At 42.4% G+C, this 25,550-nt stretch overlaps 1 protein-coding gene across 1 annotated transcript in view; it reads left to right on the forward strand.

Moving 5' to 3' along the window:
• Positions 1-21,805: 21,805 nt before the first annotated feature.
• zbtb46 (zinc finger and BTB domain containing 46) overlaps positions 21,806-25,550 on the forward strand; it is a 144,945-nt gene continuing 141,200 nt past the window's right edge. Inside the window, exon 1 of the mRNA XM_034171501.1 lies at positions 21,806-22,074. The gene's annotated coding sequence lies outside the window, so the exon portion shown is untranslated. The remainder of the gene's footprint in view (positions 22,075-25,550) is intronic.

Here is a 25,550-nt window from a genome sequence, read left to right on the forward strand (position 1 = left end):
GGAGGTGGTGTCGGACCCGGAGTGCAGAGGGGTGAGGTGTGATGCGGTTTAATCCTGGACACGTGGAACACGGGATGGATCCGCAGTGAGGCCGGAAGCTGAAGCCTCACTGCGGCGGGACTGATGACCTTGAGAATTTTAAATGGGCCTATGTACCGTTCCTGTAGTTTTGAGGAGGCCACTTGCAGTGGAATGTCCTTGGTTGACAACCACACCTCCTGCCCAGGACGATACGTAGGAGCCGGGGTCCGCCGCCGGTCTGCATGGGCCTTTGTCCTCATCCGGGCCCTCAGCAAAGCAGAACGGGCGGCACGCCACACCCGACGGCACTTCCGCAGGTGGGCCTGGACCGAGGGCACACCGACCTCTCCCTCAACCACCGGGAACAACGGGGGCTGATACCCTAGACACACCTCAAAAGGGGAGAGGCCGGTGGCGGACGACACTTGGCTGTTGTGGGCGTACTCGATCCAGGCCAGATGGGTACTCCAGGCGCGGCTGTCACGCAACGCAGGGTCTGCTCCATCTCTTGATTGGCCCGTTCTGCTTGCCCGTTGGTTTGGGGATGATACCCGGATGAGAGACTGACTGTGGCCCCCAGTTCTCGGCAGAAGCTCCTCCAGACGTGCGAGGAGAACTGGGGACCGCGATCGGAGACGATGTCTGTTGGGATCCCATGCAGCCGGACGACGTGGTGGACCAGGAGGTCCGCTGTCTCCTGGGCTGTTGGGAGCTTCGGGAGGGCCACGAAGTGGGCCGCCTTGGAGAATCAGTCCACTATCGTGAGAATGGTGGTGTTGCCCTGGGACGGCGGGAGGCCCGTGACAAAATCCAGGCCGATGTGGGACCAGGGGCGATGAGGCACGGGCAGCGGCTGTAGCAATCCCGAGGCCTTGCGATGGTCGGCCTTGCCCCTGGCACAGATGGTACAGGCCTGGATATAGTCCCGGACGTCGGCCTCTAGGGACGCCCACCAGAAGCGCTGCCGGACAACTGCCACGGTTCTTCGCACCCCTGGATGACAGGAGAGCTTAGAGCCGTGACAGAAGTCCAGGACTGCAGCCCTAGCTTCTGGTGGGACGTAGAGTCTATTCTTCGGCCCAGTTCCGGGGTCCGGGCTTCGTGCCAGGGCCTCCCGGACGGTTCTCTCTACGTCCCAGGTGAGGGTGGCCACGATAGTGGACTCCGGGATGATGGGTTCCGGTGGATCCGACAACTCCGTTTTGACTTTGTCTTCATGTACCCGGGACAAAGCATCCGATCTCTGGTTTTTGGTCCCGGGACGGTAGGTGATCCGGAAGTCAAAACGGCCGAAGAACAGTGACCAGCGGGCTTGCCTGGGATTCAGCCGCTTGGCGGTCCTGATATACTCCAGGTTCCGGTGGTCAGTGAAAACCGTAAATGGCACGGACGTTCCCTCCAACAGATGTCTCCACTCTTCAAGAGCCTCTTTCACCGCAAGGAGTTCTCGATTGCCGACGTCATAGTTCCGTTCGGCCGGGGTCAACCTGCGGGAAAAATAGGCACACGGGTGAAGGACCTTATCGGCCTTCCCGCTCTGGGACAGCACAGCTCCTATCCCTGAGTCCGAGGCGTCCACTTCAACCACTAACTGGCGGCTAGGATCGGGCTGCACCAGAACTGGTGCAGACGAGAAGCGCCGTTTCAACTCCTTGAACGCGGCATCGCAACGATCCGACCAGGTGAAGGGGACTTTTGGTGAGGTCAGGGCTGTCAGGGGGCTAACTACCTGACTGTAGCCCTTAATGAACCTCCTGTAGAAATTAGCAAAGCCGAGGAACTGTTGCAGCTTCCTACGGCTTGTGGGTTGGGGCCAGTCTCTCACCGCCGCAACCTTGGCCCACACAACACAAAGCACACAGCAATTTAACTAATTTGCACCAATTTCATGTTGTTTAGCATTAGGAAGAATATTTGTATCATAGTGTGTTATACCCTTGTCACAGTTAGCCACATTTTCTCAATGTCCACAAAAAACTGGGAGGACATAGAAAGAAGCTATACAACTTATTAGAAACGCAGAAGAAACCTTGAAGGACCTTAAGTATTGTCCATGCACCGGGAAGAGGCGATTCAACCATGGACATGTTAAAAAAATACGCAACAAGGATGTGGGCAAATCAAGAATTAAATAATATCATACAGCACCTGGAAAGTATTCACAGCGCTTAACATTCTCCACATTGTGTTATGTTACAGCCTTATTCCAAAATTAAATTAATAAATTTTTTCCCTCAAAATTCTACTCACAACACCCATAATGACATGAAAAAAGTTAATTGTATTCATCTGTGACAGACCCCTCGTAATTTCCCATATTTGGATCATTAATTATTACAGGAGCATTAAAATGCTAACCGTATGGCACAATGAATGAAACAAATGTTCATCTGAACAAGAATAACTTAACTGAATATGGCTGTTGTAGTCTCATATTTTTAAATTCAGTTTACCCTGTCACTATCAGGCTTGTGAACATGAGCAAGTGTCAATCATGCTTAACAGATTTTTTAAAAACAAACAAAAAAACAAACAAACAAAACAAAACAAAAAAAACCCTTGTAATTGTTGTATACATACTGTGTTAATTATAGACTGTATTAAAGAAAAGGCTGATTGGACATGATCACTTTTAAAGCTTTAATTACGCAAATGATTATCTTCCACAAACACTCCTCTATATTGTATACCCATAACTTTACTTAGAAAAATGTAAATTATAAATATCCCAATGTGACTTTTTAATAAAATTAGAGAAACCCAAGTTTAAAATTGTATTTCCTACTTTGAGATTTTTTTTTAAATTGTGAAAATGCATGCAATAAACCTTTAAACAACCTTCTTTTCATTTATTTCAGAGTCTATGGTATCGGCAAACATGCAAATACAAACTCAAAGTAACACTTATTTTGCTCATCATTTTTTTTTTTCAATTTCCCATATTTTCTGAAGTATAAGTTGTTTTTTGCTTTGTTCTTTCTCTTTTGGGAGGACTCCTGCGACTTATACTCCGGTGTGATTTATACACGGAAAAATCATACATTCGTTGTTAATAATACTAATTATTATAATAACTATTTATATAGGAGTTTTTCGGGGAATCAAAGTACTACAAAAAATAAACTCCAAAATAAATGACAATAACAAAAACAACTCTACAACAATGATCTGCGATATATACTGTAGAAAATACGGTTATCATCTAACAGCAAGTGAATTTTAATTAAATGGATTTATACAGCACCAAATCCTAAGTACTTTAAATATCAGAATCTTATTTGTGTCAACTGCACTTAAAGTTCCACAGTGTTTCTTTAGATGTCCAAAATAACATTCTTCATTTGCAGAGAGTTAATCTTACATACTTTGCTTTGGTGGTGATCTTGTTTGTGTTTTCTGGACTTCAGGATAAAGCAGTGGGGCTCCTGAGACACAGATGAACACCAACTGTGAGCTCCTGGATATTTGTAAAGGTATATCACCATGAGAATTAATGAATTGCTTCTTCTCTCACCAGACTGTTCCACCACACTGGGGCACATATTAATAATGCATCATGTGGTAACACCACATTATGTAATAGTGCCCACATTTTTAATAATACTGTATGTTATAATAGCCCTCTTCAACATAATATGTAATAAATTTCCCTGCATTTTGTAATAAATCATTACATATTGCAGTGATTATTACAAAATAAAGGAGTTGTACTTTTTTTCTGAAGAAAATGTAATAATGTAGTACATTTTGTAACAACAATTCTGCAACAGACTGGCGTCCCTTTCAAGGTGTACCCCGTCTCACACCCTATGACTGCTGAGATAGCCTCCAGCCTCCCATGACCCTTAATTGCTGTAAGCGGGTATAGTACATGGATGGATGGATCTTGTAACAACCTATCAAAATGAATCTCTTCATTGGTACACATGTTAACAACAGAATACATGTCAACAAATTGATGTATAGGCTAAGCAGTTCAGCATAATACTCTCTGAACTGCACAGACGGTGAATAAAATAATCTATTCATCTGCACTGGGGCCTTCAGTATTGTGCAACACAAGATGAGCTACATAACAAACATTTTGTTTTTGTATTTTAGTGTATACTTACTTACTTAATTCATGCCTCTAAGCTGACAACGATTTTGATGCATTCCTACAATATTAATAATATTACATACTGAACTCAGCCTGCTTATTACAAAATGCAGCATATTATTACAAAATGTGACTGTCATTACACAGAGACATGAAGATGTATGATATTTTGTTGATATACCACATAATGTGGCTGTATTAATGCATTGTTACAAACCTGTATTTTATATAAAGCAATATTAGACTTCATCAAAGTAGATGGCAAAGCTAAAAGCATTTGAATAAAACAGCTGCCATCATTGTTATTCACGTGCACATTCTTTTTCATTTTTGAGAACAAAAGTCATACCACCTCTATCTGATAGTCATGATTATTGCAGCCTTACAAAAGCTCCTTCTTCACTGTCCACATACAGTGAAGCCACGGGCATTTTCAGATTAACCCACTCTTAAAGGAGTCTCCAAAAAGTGCCATTTTTGGGTGTGAATAAAGGGATTAATGTTGATGCGAGGGTAAAACAGAGAGATAATTATGCCTTTTTTGGGTAAATCTCCAAATTAGGAGAGGCACGGCCTCAGTTTGACAGTGATGGACTCATGTTTGGTTGTGAACACAAAAGGCCTCCGTACTGTCCTTGGACGATAAAATATGACCTCCAACCTCTCTGACCCTCACCCTCTTCACCCCACCACCTCCCATGCCCCCCCCTGCCCCCCATGTACAAACCTCCCCCAACACACCCCCATCCCTCCCCACTCCTCCCCTCCCATTTGCTCTCAAGGCCCTCCTGGCTGAGAGGTCAGCAGGGGTCAGAAGCTTGTGAATCCCTTCTCTTTCCTCTTTCTCCTGCTTCTGCTCTGTCCATCTCCCTCCATCCTCACTGCTTTCATCTCATCATTTGACCCACTTTCTCTCTCCCACTACTGCTGTTCATTCCCAGGCCTGAGCCATTCTTGGATGGCGTATTGATTGGAGATTCTATTCACCTTCACTCACATCCTCTCTTTCTCTCTCTCTCTCTGTATTCCTTTTGTTCCCTAAGGTACTGTAAAATGCTCAAACATCTTTGATCTGTGTGTTTGTGTCTATCTACTGCTTTCCTAAATGTCTCCATTTACTGTAAGCTCTACCACTGCGCTGTGCTCAATTCCTCTTTGCTGTCTCTCTCCAGCATGCAAGCACACACACACACACACACACACACACACACACACACACACACACACACACACACACACACACACACACACACACACACACACACACACACACACACACACACACACACAGTCAGGTTAATAATAATAACAATATAATATTTTATATATATATATACACACACACACATAAATAACTGGTGTAATTTAGGTGTGTAAGAGAAAGCAACTGCATTCTAACATGTGGCTCACATTTAACACATTTTGTCTGGTTTACTTGTATTGTTTCAGGCTACATGTTCCTCAAGGCCTCGTTTCTCACAGTCCATCAATGTTCAACCATCATTCTGAAGAACTACAGCATGGCTACAAACACTGAGCACTTTAGAGGACTTACAAGTGGGTGCACACACACACACACACACACACACACACACACACACACACACACACACACACACACACACACACACACACACACACACACACACACACACACACACAGAGGAAACACAAACACAGCCAAAGGGAGGCGCTGTGCTTTACCCCCACACTGCTGAAGGGAGAGGTACCAAAAAAAAAAAATTAGAAACCAAATTAGAGGAACTGGTCAGGCGAGGAGGAGAGGCAGAGAGGAATTGGGGGTGTTGAAGGAAACGAGGGCGAGGACAAACAGAGCCAATGACCTGAGGAGGGAAAGTCTGAGAACTTAGCCAGCATGCATCAACAAGAAGGCTGCTGAGAGGACAGAAATGTGAGTTAAAGAGAAAACACAGGACAAATGTTGGGGTGAGTTGTTTTTGTCCAGCCGTCACCCTGTGACCGTGTTCTTAGACATGTGGATGTGCAGGTAAAATAAATAAATAAATAAATAACCCATTCTCTTTTTATATAGCAGCCCTGTGTGATCATTATCAAAGTGTTTCTGGTTTACACATTTATCACAGTCTGCCCCATCCTAACCTCACAATTAGAGCTGCAACTAATGATTAATCCCTGTGATTGACACAGCAAACACGGGATTAATGGAGTCAGTCAGTCAGTCAGTCTGTCAATGAGTCAGCGAGTGGGTCACCAAATTTCCATAAGTAACTCACTGAAAATATTCAAATTTTGAATTCTGAGAGAATCAGGTGAGGACAGGGGGACCTCCTATTTTTGGCCAGTCCTGTGAAATTACTTATGAAGTCTTTTTGTCCACTAAAGCCACTGCTTGTTTTCATTATTGATTCCAAATGATGAATCATTTATTTAATGAAATGCCAAGAATATGGAAATAATGCTTGTCATAGTTTGACAGAATGCATGGCGTTGCATCAGTAAAGGTAAAACGTGTCAAATCCCAGTAAGGATCTGTATGGATCCACTGTGGGGTCAGTGAACAACCAAGAGCAGCCAAAAGGCAAAGAACAATAATAAAAGTTTGTCAGAATGCAACAAGATGCAAAAATCAACCAATCAATCAAAGCTGATCCCAGCAGTCACTGGACAAAAGTGGGTACCCCCTGGAAAGGCCCCCAGTCTATCACAGATGCATACTGCCATAGTAATATTAGTATTTTTAGTAGTATTTTTCTGATATTTGTGCAAAGTATGTTAATATGAATAGTCTTGGAAACATCATGCCTATTTACTGTGGAATTGATTAGGCTAAATATCAACAGCCATACCCATTCTCATTTATAGTAACTAATTCATATTTTTATTTTTGTAAATTCCAACAGTTTTATACTGTAAAACTTTCCATATTTTATGGTATTTGCATATTTTCTACAGAATTTTTCTGGCAACAACAGCCATATTTTGCCATAAAAACAACAGAATTTCCTTTTTTTTTCCCCTTTTACAGTGTAGAACTGCTTAAAATAATGAAAACAAATAGATTGTCCGACACTGTAACCGGATTAAGAGAAAGTTATGCGCGTGCGCGCACGCACACACACACACACACACACACACACACACACACACTACATTTGATGACTTGTGATTATTTGACAATTGGGTGATCGTGACCGTTAATCAACTATTCAATTAAATGAGAAATTATTTCAAGTCTACTCCAGTCATTGATCATCATTATCTCATCATGCTCTGTTTGTCACAGGGAGATACACAGCACTTTGACCGTCAAAACGCACTCTGGTCTTGACAGATGTGTCACACACCTTCTTCTTCTCAAAATCTGGGAAGTGTTTTCACCCCACTATAATAGGAGTCATCAGGGTGGGGCAGAAATACAAGAGTTATCATGTTATGATCATAATGACTCTGTCTCGTATGGCTGATGCAGAATAGAACAGTCACGCTCAAGACAGAAACTCAAACTGCACCAACATAATGAGTGATGAATATCCCTCCACATAAAACCCTCCTTGGAGCAAAGACAGTCAAACTTGGATACTTACACATTACAACCTCCTACGACCGTGACCTCCGCCCCCCTCTTTTATGAGCAGTCTCCTTCTCCAGCTCCTTCTCCCATTCTCTCTCCTTCTCTTCTACTGCCTCGTTTTTTTCCTCTTGTTGGTGTAAGTAAGCAGCTTAAACACCTACAGGGTGTGACATTGGGGCCCCACGCGCCTAAGAATGCAGTCAGTGCGGGCGGGAAAAGGCATTGCTGGAAAAGAGAGCATTTCATCCGCCTATTCTTTCCACACCACTCTGCCTGGCATCGACGGCGTGAGTGTGGTTAAGGCAAAGCCAAGCCTGTCCCCTCACATTAGCCGGGACTGAGCCAGACAAGCCGTCATCACCCTGCAAGACTGTCCTCCACTGCTCATCTCAACACCACCCCCCTCCTTCCTTCTTTTTTCCTCTCCTCCGCTTTGCTCTGCCATGGGCACTGGTCCCCAATCTCCAAGGCGATTACGACAAAAATGAATGACCCCCCTAGAGACAGGGCCAGGAGAGATAAGAGAGGAGAAAGAAAGAAAGGATAGAAGAGGCTGATGTTGAAAATGAGGAGGAGGAAGGAAAAATGGATGATGTAACAGGAAATTTTGAATGTGCATTTTTATTTGGACTGAATTTCAAAACCCGCAGTCCATCTCTATTTCTTTACACATGTAATTTTCTAATAGGAAAATAGATAGATGCACATGGTGTCCTGTACATAATGATGACTCATGCAGATCACATTTGAACCCTTCCATAAGGGTCAAAGATAATTCGTTGTCATGGAGAATGGGGTCATGACCCCAGGCAGCCATCTGGGTCAAATAGAACAGCAGCTCTAAGCCCAAGAAACTCCTTACAGAGACAGAGAGAGAGACAGAGAGAGCCCTGATGGGAGGGAGCTGAATGGGGATGCTGTTAACCCCCTTCTCCTACCTCACTGCAGAAATGAGAAGATGCAATGAGAAAGAAAATGTAGTGGAGGAGAAGAGATGAGAGGTCATATTATTGTAGCATAGCAACCCAGGTTTCAGTGTGGGTTGAGGCAAGCAATAATATATAATATTGCTGAGAGGTTAGACAGCTTAGAAGAACCTTTCAAGATGGATGTGGAAAGAGAGATGCACTTTCTGCACTGAAGAGGGGGAGGATAGGTAAGAGAGGGGGTGGGGGTGAACGGAGTCATTAGGAAAAAAAACAACAACCCAATCCTCCCATCTCCATCCACTCCCCCGTTTTATTCTCCTTTCGCTCGCTTTCGTTCTTTCTTTGTGCATCATTAAAACAAGCAGAGTCGTGTTTGGAACATGGGGCCGCACTGAAACAGTGACCTCCACAAGAAGATGTTCTTGCTTCGGGGAAGAGAAGGTCGTTTTCTATCCTCTCTCTCTTTCTTTTGCTTTCTTTCTCTTTTCTTGCTACTTCCAATTGACTAAATGAGATTTGGAGGGGGAAGAAAGGTGGAGGAAGGGATCAAGAGGGTTGACATGTAAAAATGAAAAATAAAAAAAGACAGCAAGAAGCAAAGGGCGCGCCATCAGATTTCTAATACTGAGGGAAAATCTGAATTCCCCAAAAGCAAACTACAATATGGAGTGCTTAGGGTGAGCCAGACCTGACCTCGAACCTCACAAACATGCAGCAAGAAAACCAGAATGACACAAGTATCTATTTTGCACTTGGGAGGAAAAACTGCTGTGCATATTTGGCCTTGTGTGTGTGCTTACTGGAACAGAGAGGTCAGCCAGGAGTACTCCTTATCAACCAACGCCACGACTTGAAGGTTCAGGTGCTGGATATCTGCACAGCCGTCCAGAGCATTCTATTCAATAGACAATAGACACAAAGGCCTGTGGGGAGGATAGCAAGTCCTATGGGTAACACAAGGACAGGCAGTGTTGTGAACAGACCCGACACCCCACTGAATGTTGCCTTCACTCAGGAACAAAATGTGTGGGCAGCGAGCACAAACACATTCTCTGTATCCTCAGGATGATTATACATCCTTTAAATCCAATAACCCCAATTCATTCTGCTCTGCTGGTGTCATTCTCCATTGTAATTCATTCATTTTCTTTAAGAAACCCACTCATTCTTTGCCTTCATGTCCTAATGTTTCCCTTCCTTGTGTTCTGCCCTTGGTCCTTTCCTTCTCCCCTTAGTGGACGTCATTTCCATACTTACTCTTTCTCTCTGAAGGACGATTTATATATATATATATATATATATATATATATATATATATATATATATAAAAAGCCTTGTCGTTTTCCCAATACTGAGTTGAGTATCACTGAGCTGCACCTTCACACATATTGTTGTCTCACACCTTGTGCCAAATATTCCTTTGTAAAGCCTTCCTCCATTCCCTGCCTGCACCTGGTAGAGATAGTGTTCTTTCAGCCGCAGGCTCTGCTTTCTATACAGCCAAGGCTAGGATGGCACAAGCAGCACACAGCTGTTCCCCTCGGTAAATTGATAGTGAAGGGTAGTGGATGGGGCTTTGAAAGTGCCTTGTGCTATTTTTGTGACAGTTGTAGATTTTTTTTTTTCTTTTTGCTGTTTAATGCGATGTGACCAATTACGCCGTTGCATTCCTCAGCAGGGGGCATGCTGGGAGAGCAAATTAATGCTCGACTTCAAAAAGTTTCCTCAAAGTGCTTCGACTTACCTGCTGCCTGCTCGCGTTGGCACAAAGGGACCTGGTCTCACTTCCTGCACTGTGCAAAGATGTGTATCTCACCCTTTTTCCCCCTGGCCTGAGCGACAAATGTTTAAAGCAAAAACAAGACTCTCTTTTGGGGGGGGGGGGAAAGAGGCATACACCAGTTCACCCCTTTGGGTAAGCAGCATCTTCATCCTGATACATCAACTCTCCCTCCTGAAGGACTGTGTTTGATGAACACATTCTGCACAAAAATCAAAACAAATGCAGACATGCAAAACCACAGTGGTATGAATCCTGCCATGCCCAGAAGGACTGCACTCTCCTGACCAGGTGGCTTCTCTTGGTGAAGGTTCCTGTGGTAAAATACACATGTAAGTGGTCTGATATTGCCTAAAACCACACAGAGAGGAGGGAGAGAGGGAAGGGCATGGCCAATGAGGTCATACAGGGGGTTGGCTACAGGGTCCTGCTTGTCATGTCAGGCAGATTGGAAGGCCATACCGGCGTTAGGGACACATCTTTGAGTAAAGCAGCTTGTTTAAAGCAGAGACTGTGCTTGTGGACTTTAGTGAGTGAGTGAGAGAGAGAGAGAGAGAGAGAGAGAGAGAGAGAGAGAGAGAGAGAGAGAGTGATAGGGCATTACAGACCTTAATCCACATTCGCCGTTATCCGGCCTTCAGCAGCAACACTAACTAGACTGATGGAGGCGCGACTCTGTCCCCTGCTGTGATATGCCACACTCTGGCCCCTACCACACTCACACTGCATGTGTTGATGTGTTGCCGTTCTCTTCCCCATAAACATTTCCCACTTCCTCAAACCAGCAACGACGCCTGATCACAGCCTGTACACACTTATTTCCCAAGAAATGTGTTGCTTCCACAGTTCCTCATTCCAACAGACACACACAAACACTCACTCTTTGTTTGTTCTGTCACGTAGCAATCCAACAAATGATTATTTTCATTATAGATAGCCACTGACTTTTGAAAAAAAAAAAACATCATTTCATTTAGTGTGTGTCATGAAATTATAGAAATACTCTTTTCTAATTGCCCAGAGCCCAAGGTTATTACCTTCTCATGTTCGACTATAAGTCCCAAACCCAAAGGTATTCAGTTTGCAATGACGTCAAATAGAGAAAGGACACAGAACCATACAATGCTGAGATTTTGAGAACCAGCTGAATTGTGTGCGTGTTTTTTTTAGCTCACAAACAAAATTGTTGGGAATTACAGTTCTGGTGGTCTCTGGAGCTTGAAAACAGGTGACTGGACTTCTTTGTTTCCTGAAAATGTTTCACCTATTCATCCGAAAGGCTTCTTCAGTTCTAAAAACCAAAAGGTGGAGAGTCTCAGGTATATAACCCCAGTGGGCGTTGTCCCTTGGAGGTGGTATGTGACCACTATTGTTCATGTGCCTAATCACATACGCCAAGGTGTAAAAGAAGGTGTGGGTCGCCACAATCAGTGGTTTTAGGTGAAACCAAAGTGGGGCTTTGTCCCTTTCTAACAGGTTACCCGTAGAAAAATGTGAATGAGGGTTGAGGCACCTGGGAAGGGATTTCAGGACTGCATTGTAGACGTTGGAGTTTTTAGGACTGCATTGAAAACATTGTAGACGTAGGGATAACCACATTAAAATGTGATTATACCAACTGGGTGTTCATCAAATCAGTGAAGATGCACAAGAAAGAAGGCCAACTAGGGAGAATGAGAAGGACAAGCAAAACATTGTCATCCCTTTATGTTGCAGGCTTGTTAAGAAAGTTAGAAGAATTTTCTCCAAGCATGACATCCCAGTATATTTCAAACCTAGTCACAAGGCAAAAGCTGGTCCGTCCCAAGAATAAAACTCCCAAACATAAGATAAGCAACATGGTGTATGCTGTCCAGTGCAATGAAGAGTGCTCAGACCTCTACTTTGGAGAAACCGAACAGCCTCTTCACAAACACAATGCACAACATAGAAGAGCCAACTCGACAGGACAAGACTTAGCTGTACATCTGCATCTTAAGGAGAAAGGACACTCGTTCGAGGATGCTAATGTTCACATTTTGGCCGGGGAAGACAGATGGTTTGAAAGAGGAGTTAAAGAAGATATGTCCACTGTGAGTCACCATCACTGAACAGAGGAGGGGGATTACGACACCAACTTTCCCATTCTAAAATGCAGCCCTGAAATGCCTTCCCAGGTGCCCCAACCTCATTCACATTTTTCTATAAGTGACCTCAAATAATCACTTCTTAGAACGGGACAAAGCCCCACTTTGGTTTCACCTAAAACCACTGATTGTGGTGACCCACACCTTCTTTCACCCCTTGGCATATGTGATTAGGCACATGAACAATAGTAGGTCAAATACCACCTCCAACGGACAACCCCCACTGGGGATATATACCTTGGACTCTTCACCATTTGGTTTTTAGAACTGAAGAAGCCTTTTGGATGAGAGATGAAACATCTTCAAGAAACTTAAAGAGGTCCAGTCACCCTTTTTCAAGCTCCAGAGATGACTATGACCTGGATGACCGAGAACCTACACAAACATACTGTTCTGGTGATTAGTAAACTGGAAGGGCACACAAAAAACACATACCCCCAACTCATAGTAGAGGACAGTTTCTGTAACTATAATTGGGTTTTCATGACCCTCCAAAATGCACAATTTTAAATAGCGAATTCAAAATGCACTTAATGGAAATGTGTATTTTAAAAAACTTTCAAATGTTGAAGAAAAAAAACATGCAGGTGGTTTTTCAGGTGATTTGAAAAAGCCAATGGAAACACTTTCCCCATGACGACAGGTACATGACATACAGAAACAGTCACAGTACATTCTAAAATACATGGTGTGGTATGGATGGGCAGAGGAAGAGATGGAGAGCTTGTTAAAACTTACAAGAGATAATGTTACAGTAATATTGTGTTTGAAAAATCTATGAAATGGCAATATTTAGCAGTGGCCATGACTATTCGAATGACAGTTATCACGAGAGGACAGAATTCAGCAGTTACATTCCATCATTCAATGGAAAAGATGTCATTTCACTTTCGTGTTTTGTCCACATTCTAAAAAATTGCTTAACTTTTGTACAAATCTGTAATGGAAACCAATTGTATGATAGATACTTACTCACGTCTGGCATCTGATATTGTATTTACTGCACTTTGTCTTTGTAGGGCAGTAAATAATTGTGACATCAGAAAAGAGGTTCTTCAACAAAGGTAAAAGGAAGTCCTACCCCAAAAATACTTATTTAAAAAGTTGTCCATGAAAAGTTGTTTCATGGACAACCACCTGTAGTTTGCTCTCCTTTTACAGCACAAGATTTCCTGGATTACTTTGAAAAAATAAAGACATTAGGTTAAACATATCCCAGCATGCCTTAACCCAGCCACTACACCCTGCTATTGAGGTGGGCGCCATTACTGAGGTATTACCTAGATTTACAGAATTTGATAGTATTTCACTAGGCATGCTGACGAAACTCGTAACGTCAACAAAAATCACAACCTGTTTATTTGATCCTATACCAACAAAACTGTTTAAGGACTGGGCTGACTGTGCTGAAAATTATTAATCTTTCTTTAGCTTCTGGATCTGTTCCTAAATGTTTCAAATCTTCAGTGATTAAACCATTACTTAAGAAACCTAATCTTGACCCTAGTGTATTGAAAAACTATCGGCCGATATCAAATCTATCATTTTGCTCTAAAATTCTGGAAAAAGTGGTGTCACAGCAGCTCGTGGACTATCTTACTGAGAATAATCTCCTTGAGCCACTGCAGTCCACTTTTAGAAAATATCATTTCACAGAGATGGATCTCACTAAAGTGGTGAATGATCTTCTGCTTACAATGGATTCGGACACCACTACGGTTCTGGTGCTGTTAGATCTCAGTGCTGCATTTGATACTGTGGATCATCATATTCTACCTGATAGGCTGGAAAATCATTTTGGGATTACTGGGAGTGCCCTTACATGGCTGATGTCATACTTGAGCAGTCATTCTCACTGTGTTTTGTACAGTAACACTACCTCTAACCTTAGTGACATGAAATTTGGGGTTCCACAGGGATCCGTCTTAGGCCCCCTGCTTTTCTCCCTTTATATAGCACCCCTTGGGCACATATTGCGGCATTTTGGGATTACCTTTCACTGCTATGCTGATGATACTCAGTTATACATGCTGATAACTGCTGGTAATCTCGCTCACATAAAATCCTTAGAAGATTGCCTTGCATCAGTGAGAAGTTGGATGTCTAGAAACTTCCTACTTTTAAACTCTGATAAGACTGAAATGATGGTTCTTGGTCCAGTGAGACATCTGCATCCATTTGACCAGTTAATGCTCAGCCTAGGCTCGTGTGTCATACATCACACTGACAAAGTGAGGAACCTTGGGGTAATTTTTGATCCTACGTTGTCCTTTGACCTCCACATTAGAAATATTACGAGGACTGCTTTCTTCCACCTGCGAAATATAGCGAAGATTCATCCCATCCTGTCCATGGCTGATGCTGAGATCCTGATCCATGTGTTTATCTCTTCTAGATTGGACTACTGTAATGTTCTATTTTCTGGGTGTAAAGTTCAACCACATTACACCTATTTTGGCATCCCTTCACTGGCTTCCTGTCCCAGTGAGATCAGATTTTAAGGTTCTGCTACTAGTCTATAAAATTGTTCACAGACTGGCACCTCCCTACCTTGCTGACCTAATTAAACCATATGTACCGGCCAGGGCTTTGCGTTCTCAGGGTGCAGAACTACTTTGTGTCTAGGTCATAGAGCTTTCTTTTGTCGTGCCCCTGCTCTGTGGAATGATCTCCCTGCGTCGATAAAACAGTCAGATTCTGTGGAGACTTTCAAGTCCAGGCTTAAGATGCACTTATTTTCCCTTTCATATGGCTAGCATACTGGTATAGTTTTGTTTTACACTTTTTACTCTTTTTATTCATTTCATTAGGAAATGGAGCGTGCCGCAGCCTCAACTTTACCTAAGTTCTGGGTCTTTTAGTGAAGCTTAGGGTTAGTGGCCCGCGATCATCTTAGTATTTCTTCTGTTTTTCTTGTTGTTTAATGCTGAGAAATTATACAGTATTTGTTGTCTTTCTGATGACTGATTCTGTTTTTTCCCCTCTGTTTAAGGTGCAGCTCCATCCAGAGATGGGAGTTGTATTTGTGCTGCTGACCCTCCTGTCCTGTGCACCAACAGCGTTTCCTGTATATTCGTTTTGTGAATTGTTCTGTAATCTATGTCTGTAGCATGGCCCAAGCAGAGGGTCACCCCTTTGAGTCTGGTCTGCTTGAGGTTTCTTCCTCAGAGGGAGTTTTTCCTTACCACTGTTGCTCTGGGGGTTAGTAAGGTTAGACCTTACTTGTGTGAAGTACCTTGAGGCAACTCTGTTGTGATTTGGCGCTATATAAATGAAAATAAATTGAAATTGAAAAATTTAAATTGAAAAAGAGAAAAGACTAAAAATTTGTGAGGAAAACTGGATTACCAACAACTTTTTTATCAATTCTTCTGTGACTCAAGAACAGTAAACCTACAAAATTTCACAGAATTGTGCATATTAATTTTTGAGGTATCTTGGTGGATGGCTGGGGAACCCCATGGTGGCCAAGTAATCTACACACTTGCTTCCAAAACAGAACTTTCACAGTTCAATTGCCCATTCTCTGTGTAATGTGGAATTAATCAGAAAGGGCATCCAGTGTAAAACCTTTGATAAATGAAAATTTAGCTCTGCATTGCATATGCTGTGATGATCTTGAGTGAAAAAGGAAGAAACCAAAATAATTGGTGGAGTTTACTAACTGCTCCAATAACAAGCCCAGTTACTGACCCCCTCCACTTCAAAATGTATTTTTCCTATTGCTATATCATGTTTTATTTTCAATATACCCTCTGATGTATGTCAAGACCTTGTGACTGAGGATTTAAGGTGCTAAGTGTATAACACAAACTCTTCTAACCTGTAAGTGTCAACAGGTTTAATTCTAAGATGAGCTGTTTGGTAAATTTATGTATGTCAATAACATGACGTATGCATCCATTGAGACAGCCAGCAATGTAACCATGCATGTGTTACGGCAGATTAATGGAAGCCTGATACTGGTATTCACCATGGCGACCACAAAAAACAAACAAACAACATTCAGCTTACTTCACACTGCTGTATTTGGAAATATTTATACAAACATGAATGAATCAATTAATTTATTTTGAACAAAGAAAACACAAAAACCAGAAAAAAATGTAAAAAAAAAAAAAGAAACAACGCTCAAAAACGAGTAGGAAAAACTATACTCTTAAAATTCCTACCCCCTTCTCACAATTCATCTATTAAATGATATGAAATGGATTTAATTACATCACTGTCTAAATTCAAGTTAATTATAATCCAATACCCATCCAGTGCCTAAAAACAATAAATAAACCAATAAACATTACGGCATTCCTTCTGTACATTTTTAAAAGTGCTCTGTATTAGTACCTAGTAACATATGGCCAGTATGAGAATATTTTTAGAAAGAAGAAGAAAAAGAAAAAGGCAACACTACTACAGGTGCAAAAGATCAAGTAATTGTGTGGATAGAAAATCACTGCCTGAGTCAATGCATATGTTTGATTTATTTATATTTATTTAATATTCAATAACAAGTACAGTATTACAAGTGAAAACTGGTAGAATTAAGTTAAAATTAATTTCATTTAGGTGCAATCATGCATCCGAAGTAAAGGACATGGAAGCAGCTGAAAATGAAATACAAGAATGTAGTTCAAAATGGTAAGACTAAAGCCCCCGTCACACCTAGCAAGAATGTGGAGGAACCATTCCGACGCAGCAAATATTGCCATAATCTGACGCAATCGGAAGGAAAAGAGGTGTGGTCAGCTGTGGTCTGAACGCATATGGACTGCCTCGTGCACACCTGCAGGATGCAGCCCAAACATATTTCAGATCACAGTCAGATGACACAGACTGCTGTCAGACGGCACTAACGTTGGAGCTGTCACTCACCCACTCACTCACCCACGCAATCAAATCTCCGCTTGTCCTCACATTCCCAGCACTAAACTGACCTCTCATCAGTGTTTGTCTCACATGACGGAGTGCGCACGTGTACGTGCGTAGAACAGGTGATCCGAGTGTTATGTGTCTCCACTCAGCTGCGAGCGTGTGTTCACAATGGCTGAACGAGCCGCGTGTGCTTGCGTGTGTAGAACAGGTGATCAAAGCAGTGTGCGAGTGTGTGGCTGAAATGTTTGCTCAGCTGCATGTATATTTTTTCATAAACGCTGTACCAGCCACTCTGCATGCGGATGTGGGGCACACAAGTACAGGAGCTGTCCATACAGAGAGCGCACAAAAAAGGTTGACAGCTGTCAGTGATTGCCTGCTGTTGTACAGTCTGGTGAAAAATCCCTATAGGTATTTGATCAGTATATACTTGCATTGCTTTTTTTTTTTATTTGTCCGGCTGGACTCCGTAACTGCTGCTGAACTGTGATGGCAGTGCGCCAACTTACCACATGTGCGCAACTTTCAGATGCAGCCAGTGGACTTTCTCTTTTCTCTTTTTTAAACTCTTTTTGTTGACATTTTACTTGATACGCATCTTAACACAACTGTAGTTGGATTATCGTTGTGGGACGGCACTTCACATGGGATTTATTCATACCAGACGTGGATTATGTATTTGTCATCTGATCGATGTTGCCAGCATACAGCGCAACTGGGTGAAATGGACTTGACCAGCTGTCTGCGCTGCGCTGTGGAACGCGGGGTACCGGAGGTGAGTTACATGTTTATTTATGTCGTCATGTGCTGGGCAAACATTTCCACATCATACCTGCTACAGACTTAGGAGGTGTACATGTAATAATACGTGGTGTGTCAATAAAGCAACGGTCCTTTTTATTTATTTTTTTAACTATATGGATTTCATTCATATGTTTTTACGTCAGACATGCTTGAACCCTCGTGCGCATGTGTGAGTTTTTCCACGCCTGTCGGTGACATAATTCGCCTGTGAGCACGCCTTGTGGAAGGAGTGGTCCCGCCCCCTCGTCGGATTTTCATTGTCTGGAAATGGCGGAATGAAAAGGACTTTTTTTCCATCAGAATTTTTTCAGAAGCTGTTAGAGACTGGCACCTGGAAACCATTCGAAAAAGTTATCTGGCTTTTGGTGAAAATTTTTACGGGCTTCACAGAGAATAAGGACTTTAACTACAGCTTTAAGGACCCCTTTAAGGACGGTCGGTGCGCCGCGCTCCGAGCTGCGACGTCGCGGCACAAACCACTGGATTATTTCTAAGCCAATGCCTCTGTGGATATGAGACCGTCGTGTGCTCTTTCTCTGGTTATCACAAGAGCTGGACATCAGCCATTTTCCAGCAGATTTCACTTTTAACAAGAGATTTTGTCATGGAAAGCCGCGCGGAGGCTTCGCGCGTCACGACCGATTCGCTGATGAAGCGAGACAAAGGAACACCTCCTCTTCGGAGTGTTAGAGGACAAGTTTGAACATGCCTATCTCGGCTTTCAGTGCTTACCAGTCGAGTGAGTATAAGAGAACTTGTGGAGAGCTGGACATATCACACATTCATATCACTGTCTATTTCATTCTTTAAATGAGCCTGTTTAAATAAAATTTTCACTTCCACAATAGAGCCCAATGCAGCTGCATGAAAACTACTCAATACTCCAGAGATTATACCAAAACCAGGTTAAAGTATACTAAACATAATGCTCATCTTCACAGGATGATACAGATGAATAAGTGAAACAGCCATGTAAGAGGGAGGAGAGTGAATGGAAAGAATGTCCAGTACTTACTTGCTGACTGATTTTAGCAATCAACAAGTGCACAAAATTGAAGTTTGAACTGACTTTTTCTGCTTGGCCTGCTGTATTGAAGAAAATCTCTGATGTCTTCAGTGGGAATGGTGTGATCAGTACTGCTCAGTGAAAGCTATCGATAGTACCTTCACTGAAGCAAACAGTTTGCCAATGGGGGAGCAGGAGAAGAACCCCAGGATGGAGAAGGCTGACATGACTTCTTTGATCAGAGTTTAGAATTTTCATGAGACAACCAAGAAGACGTCCCAAATCAGGGAATCTATTTCACATAATAATTGTTTTGTGTGGTAACAGATTTCCGCTCAGCACCAAATTGCAGTTGTCTGTCCACATCAACAAATTATTACATTAAATAGATAAAGTACCAACCTCCCCCCGCCAAAAAACAAACAAACAAACAAACAAAAAACAAAACAAAACAGCCTTCAGAATGCACCATTTAAGAGAGAGAGCGAGAAAAAAAAATCTCCAGAGGAACCCCCCCCAGACCTTAACTCCTCTGGAGAACTTGATCCACCTCCCCTGCTCCCCTCCACCAACCACAACGCAACACACAACACAGGTGAAATTTACTTCTGCTGCTTATGGGTGAATTAAGTGATTTTTTTAAAACACAAGACAAAATATGTTTAGAACATCTATCCATGTACTCTACCTGCTGGGTCATGGGGGGGGGGGGGGGGGGGGGGCCGCTGGAGCCTATCCCAGCAGTCATTATTTTTTAAATTGTCATTTAAAATTGGAGACTTATTATTGGTGATTTAAAGGTTTTGAGCCTGACCCAGAAAAAGTAGGGTGTGGTTTTCCGTCTTTTGCGTTCTGACAAACCAACATTTCTCTTGAGAATGTGTGAAATTTTGACTCACTGGGTGCAATGTTGCAGACATAATAGTTCAGTGAAATGAGTAGGGGTGTGTCAGACTGGATAAATGGACAAAGCTGGTGGGCGTGCTGTGATCCAGTATCTCATGAAAAAGGGAATGCCTTCGAAGGAGATCCAAGAGGACATGGTAATGACATTAGGGAAGGATGTCCCTGTTCTACAGTTAAATGCTGGTCAGCTGAATTCAAGAGGGGCAGAACAAGCGTCAAAGATGGAACAAGATCAGGAAGACCCAGAACTGACACCTTGACCTATATGATCCAGAAGATCCATGATATAGTCCTCACTGAGAGAGGAGTAAGTGACCATCGCATAGCTAGTACTGTAGGCATTTTCCAAAAGAGCGTTCATTTTGGTTCTGACAGAAGAACTGAGAATGACAAAAGTTTCAGCACGATGGGTCCCAAGCCTTCGCATAGCCGATTAGAAACGCACAAGGTTCCAGATGTCCAAGGAGAACCTTCCGCTTTTTGAGGCAGATCTGAATAACTTCATGTAAAGATTCGTGACCATGGATGAGACCTGGGTCCATCATTTTGAACTGGAGACCAAAAGAAGAAGAAGAAGAAGGGCCTTTATTGTAAATGTACATACGCGTACATTCATAGATACAACAAAATTTGCCCTCTGCATTTAAACTGTCCTAATTACAGTTAGACACAACCATCAATGGGGCCTATTATGCTTCACTTTTGAGACAACTGCAGAAAAAAAATAAAGCAGAAATGGTATGGAACACTCCGGCGAGGTGTTCTGTTTCATCAGGACAATGCACTGGTCCACACGTCCTGCATCACAATGGCTGCTATTCATGAATCTGGCTTCAAACATATTCTGCATCCATCTTATTCCCCTCATTTGGCTCCTTCGAACTTTGATCTGCTTCCAAACATGAAAAGGCATCTTGCTGAAGCTCATTATAAAACTGATAATGATGTCATATCTGCAGTCGATCATAACTTTAAGCCCCAGGAAAAGACCTTCTGAGAACGGTTTTAAGGCACTGCAGCAATGCTGGAAAAAGTGTTAAGACTTACACAGGGATTATGGTGAAAAATAAAGCATTACATTAATTCAGTTGTTGTTTCTTCTTGGTTGGGCACAAAACTTTTCAATCACCCATTGCATACCCCCCAAAAAAGGTAAAACCTCAAGGTGCTCAACATGTGATTCTGTCAGGATGCATATACTGCAGTATGTAATTCACTGTTCCCATCTGTCTAGTTGCTCTCTCCACTTGCCTCGTCTCTCTCACACGAGTTTGACACGACACGATTTCTCCCACAACTTTAAAAGCAAACAGTAATAAAAACTGATTGCGTGTGAAAAGTGAGATTGGACTTTTTTTTTTTCTCTCCCAAAGTGATCCTGTATACTGCACATCACATGTCATTCAGCTGTGTTTTCCAGGAACCAGGGTCAAACTGTAAATGTCAGGATTTTTTTTTTTTTAATGACTGGTTCTTGCTCTTACCACAAGAGGGGGTAAGTTACAGCGAGCCCCCTAGTCAGTATTAAACTCTATGGCAACAACCCCACAGGCCACACATAGTATTATTATTATTATTACTTATTACCATATTACCATAGACCATAATAATCTTAGTAATAACTGAAATAGATGGGCATATTTCATTTCCTGATTTTCTCTCGCTGTGTTTGCGTTTTAGTGAGAGAGGGGGGAGAAAGAGAGATAGAGCGAGATACGAAGAGAGAAAGACCTGCACAGAGGAGGAGGAGGAGGCTCCTCATACCAAGACACGGAAAAAGCAGGGGAGGGAAAGAGAAAGAAGAAGGGGCTGGTGGGACCAAACTGGGAGAATAAGACTTGAAGAAAATACAGAGAGGACAGAAAGGGAGAGTACCTGGTGCTTTGGACGTCTCCTCCTTCCTCCGCGCATCCTGTCACGTCAGATTAGACCCCGAAGGACCGACACCGCGTCCACCCCAGACCCCATGGGGTAACAGGTATGTCTGACTTCCTTAATATTATTGTCAGCCGCGTTTCCTGCTGACAGCTTCCACCTACGGCACAATTCATGTGGAGATTATTATTATTTTAATCTTTTAGTTTTCAGTTTCACGTACACACCGCGTCTACTAGTTAGCGCCTACAGGTTTGGATACACGGTAACTTCCAAATCGTGACAGCGTGTAGTTTTGCTATCAGAAAGCTACAATACGAAGGCCTAGTCTTTATTATTATTTAATTTCCAGTCCATTAGCGTCGTGTTAGCCGCGGCGTGAGTGTATTTTGACAGCGGTAGTCTGAAAGTCCGCCTACCTGTTCCATACGTGACAGCCAGCTGTCTGTCGCGCGCTTGTTGATATCTGCACAAGCGCGGTTCTTTTTTTTTTTGTTTTTAGGTATTTTAAAAAATAACTATTTCCATCTACTTTACGCGTACTGGACGTGAGTTTTAGTTTTTATTATCGTTGTTATTTTTAGATATATTTGGTATTTGTTCCTCGGTACCACGTCTACCTGCGGGAATAAGAATAATAATATTCCGGTGGGCACGTGCCACTCGCCGCTAACACCGACATGCTAGCGCCCAACTTTGATGACACCGACACGTCCACGGGAAATTTACAAAGTTTTGCACCCACTCCGAGTCTGAGAGGAACGTATAGTCCTCACGTTTGATGGTGGTGCGCCGGGATTCAAAAAGAAACCCGCCCGGAGCGTTCACAAGAGGGGCTTAAAGCGTCCTCCGTCTCCCCCACCGTTCAGCTACAAAAGAGGGATTTTCTCCAGCTGGGAATTTCTGCTGCGTCAACACCCAGCCCCGGAGTTAGCGCACAAACAGGGGGTTTTGTTCGCAGACGGTGATTTGTATTTATTTATTTATTTAAATGTGCGTATTTGTTGAGCTGATCAGATGGGGAGTTGTGAAGATGTGGCGGCGTTTCTTTCTTATTTCTTTCTCTCTTTATTGGCGACTGAAGCTGACAGCGTCTGAGCCAGTGTGTCTGCTGCTGTCTGCCCTTTTAAAACGGTCAGTTCCGTCTGCCTCCATTTTCTGCTTCCACCCTGCCAGGGGGAACAAACCCACTTTATTATCAGAGTCAGAGTCAGGTGAGCCTGGAGGAAGACACAACAGCAGGACTGACAGACCTGTCTCGGCTGTTCTGGCATCATCAGAGCTTACAAACTTTTTTTTTTTCTTGTCATGGTAAAAGAATTTAGGTTGATGAAGTCTTTGCAAGTAGCCTATGAGCACTGACTGCACAAAATTCATAATCTGACATGGATGCATATTTGCAACCTATCCAGCAGGTACCACTAGTCAGTCTTCTTTGTGACATGGGGTATGTCCAAATCCCATTGCTTTGCATTTTCCGACAATGTACAACAGTTTTTGGCACTGAAATTGGTGAGAGCAATCGATTCACTCAAATAAACTTGTCTGAAAAGAAGGAAAGTACTTCATACAGGTAATTTTTGGCCCACATGGGTATTTGCATATGTGTAACCTTGGTCGTTTCATACCTCACTGTGCTCAAACGCAGTCCCCGGCATGGGAGGCAGGTACTCTAACCACAAGGGTAAAACCCAAGGCCTCTAGTGTCTATCGCTAGAATGTCTTTTGGTATTGGGGAGTGAGGTCTACTTCACTGCACAGCTCTTCCTGCTGGCCATCGTGACATATGCATCATCTGGAAACATGTTGGCAGCGTAATACATCTGAATTGTCAGTGCAAGATCCGTACCACTTGCACCAATCTGTTTTGTGTATGTGCATAGGTCTCAGCAGTTTCTGTCGTCTTTTTTTTTTTTTTTTGGATCCAGAAGTACACCAAGCCTGCAGCAAGCTGATCACGGCATGTACACGCAGCTGCTTTAACTTTCACTCACACTGATTTTTCCCACAACTGCTGTAAACTCAGATCAGTTTTGCTCAGTTTCTTATGTTTTTTTTTCATGACTGATACTGTTCATATTGGAATTTATAGTCATATTATCATATCTTTTATTTTTAATCTTATGTAAAACATTGACACCTTGTTTTCATTCAGGACCACAGATAAAAGTGAATTATTTTCATTGCTGTTGAACATATTTTTTAAGAATGGAAAGCAAAGTAATATTTGGTCTTTTATTTATTCTGATGTGAAAAAATGATCTTACTGATCTGTGGCTTCAAAACCGTATCTGGTCCGAATCGTGAATTTTGTGATCTGTGACACCCATACTAGTTAATGTTATTGGATGGGTCAATAAGCACTAAGTAACAGTGTTCACCCTTCATTTCTGCACTGGCTGGCTACCATTCTTTTCAGTGCCCAGTTTGATCTCCTGGGAAATTTCTCCTTGTCCACCTCCCCCTTTTCTTTTTTTTTAAACAGGACATCAATAAATACTCAGGTCTATAACACATTGTGCCTTCTGTTGAATGACAGTGGTCGTGTTTTCTACTTCATCTGTGTGCACCTGAATTTTATCAGTTCTGTTCATTAAAAATGGATTGTTAAAAATCACAATATTATGAGTATTGATTCCCCCCTCTTCCTGGATTGTACACATTACCAGGAAATGCAGAGTTAGACGTGATTAAAGTAGTACGGAAACTTTGTCATATTGCGGTATCATATTGTGGTAATATAACCAATGCGAGTGCCTATCTAGAGCCGATTAACCCTGGATAGAACATAAATAAACTACCCTGCAGTTAAGAGAAAGCAAATTGTGTCACAAAGTCAGTTTCTCACTTTATTTGCAAAGACCTTCAGCCATATAGTTGTGGAAAACAGGCACACATTTTTGCTGTGATATTTTCAGGTGCATTTTGGTCCAACATTTTCTGTTTTCTAATGGTACTAGCTGATGAGTAGAAATGGCTAAATGTAACGTTTTGTTTGAACATAAATAGTAAAGATATATATCTTATATTGAATCTAATTTACATTAGAATTAGAACCACTTGACCACCACCTCCCCAAAATGTGCAATACATTGTTGTATGTTGTTCTTGTCAACTTTTTTCAGTGGTCTAGTGTTGGAAAAAGAAAACCAAAATTGCTGTAAATCATAATGTTGAACCACAATAGTGGTAGGATTGCAATTCTTAGGAATTGCACTATGTATTGTGATCATATCAAATTGGGAGACACGTTCCTTTCCAGCCATACCATCAAATCAAGTACATATACACTTACTTGGACATGTCATGGCAATTATATGGTCACTTATTGAATGTAATCTTGATCATTTTTTGCATGTGTTTGTTTACGAAGGAATGTCACAAACCTGATATTTAGCATGATGGCAGCAGCATAAACAGCTGGGTTTTCATCATTGTATTACTTGGGCACAGTATCAAAGCATTGATTCACAGCATCTCAGTAATTGAACAGTGGGTGGGGCTGAGACACGATTTGCTACCATTTGTGGTCTGATGTTGCTTCTGTCTTCTCATCTGCTCTATCTCAGAGTTTCACAG

Source organism: Thalassophryne amazonica, chromosome 6 (genome assembly GCF_902500255.1).
Source record: "Thalassophryne amazonica chromosome 6, fThaAma1.1, whole genome shotgun sequence".
Lineage (NCBI taxonomy): Eukaryota > Metazoa > Chordata > Actinopteri > Batrachoidiformes > Batrachoididae > Thalassophryne > Thalassophryne amazonica.